Genomic DNA, 4,412 nt, shown 5'->3' with positions numbered 1-4,412 from the left:
CTCACATTTAAATCAAAGTATTGATATAACAAACAAATTTTAAATTAACTTTAACACAGAAAAAATCCCTGTTTTATCTAATTCAATACAACAAAGTATGATAGAAATTTTAAAAACTATTGCTGACAAAAAAGCAAAAAGAATTACTAAAAGTTGCAAAAATGCAGAAAATGACAAAAGCAAAATAAATTAAAAAGATACACACACAAAATAAAAAATGCAAGAAAAAACTGAAAACGAAGAAAAGATTGAAAAATCACAACTTATTAATATTAGCAACCCAGTATATAAATTAAAAATTAAGAATGATTATAAATCATTCTCATTACCTAGAGCAGTAGCCAACAAATTCTGGTGTCATGTAAACACATTGTAGTGATATAGCATTATGCAAATCGAAGCCTACATAGTCCAAAACGCAACCGCCGAAAATATTCCTTTGCTTTGCAATGGATACAGGCCACCACAACTCCACACACCTGATGATCACGCTCACCGGAAGGTCAAGCCAGCCTAGAAGATCCTTTACCTTGATTAAAAACAAACATGCAAAACAACTCAAATCCTCGGCAAAGGAAACACAACTTAAAATCCCAAATAAAAAAGATAAAATGTTCAGAAATAAAGAAACTGATAGAGGGATTCTGAAGTTAAATTCACCTTCCAACAGAATAGAGAGACCTCAAAGGCTCACAATGAAGTTCAACGGAATTTGCAACCTCTACAGAAGCCCGACTGCTGGCAAGGGACACATCGGAAAGTTCAAGTAAAGCAACAGATAAGCATTTCAAGAAAAACACATCTAAGTGTCTCAAAATTGAAATTTTTTAATAACTAATAGTATTTCAAGAAAAACAGTTTTTTTTCCATTTTAAAAAACAAATAATTAAAAAAAAATTTCACACCCTATCAATCCAAGAATCAACGGTGACTCCCTGTAATACAAATACACAAACATATTATATAATAAGTGATTTATAAATAAAAATTACCTTCTCTTTTGTCTTAGCGATCAATTTATGTGTACTTCTCTTTCATCTTTCTTCTTAGACATCCCAAGATCTTCATCAAATGAAAGAGACAAAAACACCTGAAGCATTATAAAACAACAAACATCACTCAACAGCTTTGTGCTTAACGAAAAACCTTCCACAAAAAATTTAATGAGTTTTGCAAAGAGAATTTATGATTCTATCACTCTATCAGTTTATAAAGCACAACATCAACTTATTAGAAAAATAAAAAGTTGACAACGTATAGAATTCAAACACAAAATAGAACTAAATGAATTAGCAACTACCATCAGAAACAAAACCCATTCAATGGAATCTGGATACAACTGACAATTATTAGTCTTAATATAATTTAACTTTTATAAAATAAAGCAGCTCAAACCCTGGGAAAAGAAAATGCAACTAAAAATCCCAAATAAAAAAGATAAAAAATTCAGAAGCAGGGATAGAGAAAATCCGTACATCAGGGGGACACCGGTTGAGATCCCGGGCCAGAATTTGTCAACCAGGTTAGAAGTGTAAGTGATAACCACATCATTTTAAAGGAACAAATGGAATTGATATATTTTACCTATTTAGGAATCTGGATCAAGTAAACCTAGTAATCAACACACAAAAAGAATCTCAAACTACAAATATGAGTCAAAATAAAAATTCAAGATTATTCAAAACTACACACATACAATAGAATTATAGATTACCACATAACACATCCTTTCATATATAAAACAAGGAATCACATGAATCAATTATCAAAGGAAATATCAACACATATCAAAAGTATAACCAGAACCATATTAAGCACCTGGCACAAAGGCTGACCAATTGGCTCCAGGTACTCCCATCCTCTAGCCCTAGCAACAGCACCAACAGCCTGAAACATTCACATATCACGGAATCATTAGACCACTATGAATATATGAATCTCATATTTCAATTAATTAAAAAGAATAGTGATTCAAAGGAAACCCCATCAAACAAAAAGACATTTGATTCAATAACCTCAACACTCGCTGGATCAGACCAAGAACCCTCGCTCAATCGGCAGTACCGATCCATTGGGCGGATACAATGAAACCGGATATGATGGAATAGAAAATGAAAAGGTTCTTCATTTTCTACACTAAGAAAAACTGATGATCACATCAAGCACAAAAATAACACAACAAAAAACCCTCCACAAACTTAAAAATCAAACAAATTATAAATTTTACCTCGGCCCGGTCATGGGGATGGTTGAAACAGCAGCGGGAACCATAGCCACAGAATCTAGTCCTCAAATAGTAGATACAATCAGCCTCACTAGGTCTTTGGGGATAAAATTCCTCTGCAGCACCCAATCCCATTTGTCACACAGCCTCTGTATTTTTCAAAATCAGGATCACACACACTTCACAACACCCCCACATTCTCCTATAAGACAAATTACAATCGCAAAAAATCACAAACATTGGGAAAAAAGGGAAACGATTTTCATATTTTATTTTATGAACAAAAAATGAAAAAAATAGAGCAGCTAGAGCATTATATCAAATCTTACATAATATTACACCTTTGAGTCAAATTTCGATCCACTCCGGCCATTGATCAGATCGGGAACCCTCGCTAGATCGCCCATACAGCTCCATTCCGCAGACACAAGGAAACCGGATCTGATGGAATAGAAAATAAAAAAGGTTCTTCCAATGAGATCTGTTGTTGGATCTCATCACAACAATCGATTGTTCCTCCTCAGCGCCTCTCTGCAACTCCACAGATTTCCATCCTAATCCCCAGAGACCGTTTCATGATTCATAGTACAGAAGATGCGTTAAAATTCCAGAGAAATAAAAAGAAGTAGAATCAGAATGAGATCTCCATCAGAATGAGGGTTTGCAAAAGAAAGAGAGAGAAGGGAATAGGGCAAGAACGAAGGAAAGAGAACAAGAAAGAGAGCAGGCGAACGATGGCAGAGGTGGCAAGAGTTATCCGAAGGAAGGGAAAGAAGGGAGGAAGAAGCTCAATTTAGTGAAGCTCGAGGAGATGAATAGGGTTTCAAAGGGAGAGAGAGAAAGAAGAGAAGGAAGGGACACCATAAAGGAAGAAAGAGAAGAAAAGGAAGCTGACGAAGAAAGAGAAGAGAAAGAAGCTGAGTTATGTTACGGGACCCTTGAAAAGACATTTTTTGAATTAAAAGAAAACTCTAAAAATCCACAAAATACCACTTCGGATATAATTCCTCCTCTATACCATTGTTATATAGATACTGTTTACAGTTTTTTTTTACTTAAGTAAATAAAAAAGAGGCAAATTTACTTGAATCTTTTAAATAAATATTTAGCACATAAATCTCTTCTTTTTATATCAATTAATTTTTATATACAAGCTTTTTTACTAAACAAATTTTATAAGTTCTGAAAATTTCTTACCCCTAAAATGCGCCTTTTACGGCACATATGTTTCACACGCCTTTTTAACAGATTTTTCAATCAATCAACGCGCGAATATATAACTTCCTTTTCTGAAAGGATTTTGTTTCCCTTTTCAAATTTCTTCTGCGTTTTCTTGCCTTCTCACTTCAATCTCTTTTGTGCGTTTCTCTCTGCCTTCTTCTTTGCCGTTTATGTAAGTTTCTCTCTGTGTTCTCTTTCTTCGTTTTTCCCGTTTTCCGTTGTTTCTGAAATTAAGCTCTGAAATCATTTTAAAGATAATGGATGATTCAACTTCAGATTGTTAGCTGAATCAGAGCGAAGTGGATTTTGAATTTGAATCCAATGAAGTTCTTGAGGTGTGGTTTAATTCCAGTTAATAATTGAATTTGAATTTGAATCCAGTTAGTAGTTTAAGATTATGTAGCTGAATAATGTGTGAACTTTGTTTGTAAAATTTGTTGTTCATTATTCGTTGTTTGAATTGAATCTAATGTACTAGTTCAAATGAATTTTTTGCATTTTATATCAAACTTTTGGGTGTAAATGAAAAATATTTGGGTGTATTTGAGAAAAGTTTGGGTGTATTTACAATTTATGACTTTTCATTTGACTAAGGGTGAATCGTCTTATTCTTTTAGTTGAATTGTTTTAGCTTCTGTTTAATGATGTTTCAAGAATCTAATTTTTTTTATTTTTTATGATGGCTTTATAGTTGTATTTGCATTCTATAGTTTATTCTTGTTTTAATATGGTATATTTTGGGTGTATTTTGCAGCCCCTCTGTGGTGTTGATGAGCAGTTTGTTTCCAAGGTTGGGATAACTTTTAACACTGATGCACCACTATTTCGTGGCACATTTTGTACTTAATTGAGTATATTTTATCCACTAAACTCATACTTATTCATATAATTCGCATGTTTTACATTTTCCTTCCTAATTTTGTGCTATGATTGAAAACAAGCTTCTTTTGCCCTAAATTTGCTAACT

General features: G+C 33.3%; 1 long non-coding RNA gene across 1 annotated transcript; it reads right to left on the bottom strand.

Moving 5' to 3' along the window:
• LOC110267828 lies at nt 801-3,138 on the bottom strand. Its single transcript, XR_002355766.1, has 3 exons — nt 2,566-3,138; nt 2,016-2,371; nt 801-1,887 (listed from the first exon to the last, which is right to left on the bottom strand). It is a non-coding gene; the product is annotated as an uncharacterized LOC110267828 (long non-coding RNA).

This window comes from Arachis ipaensis, chromosome B02 (genome assembly GCF_000816755.2).
Source record: "Arachis ipaensis cultivar K30076 chromosome B02, Araip1.1, whole genome shotgun sequence".
NCBI classification, from domain to species: Eukaryota; Viridiplantae; Streptophyta; class Magnoliopsida; order Fabales; family Fabaceae; genus Arachis; species Arachis ipaensis.
This window is presented reverse-complemented; position numbering and strand designations above follow the sequence as displayed.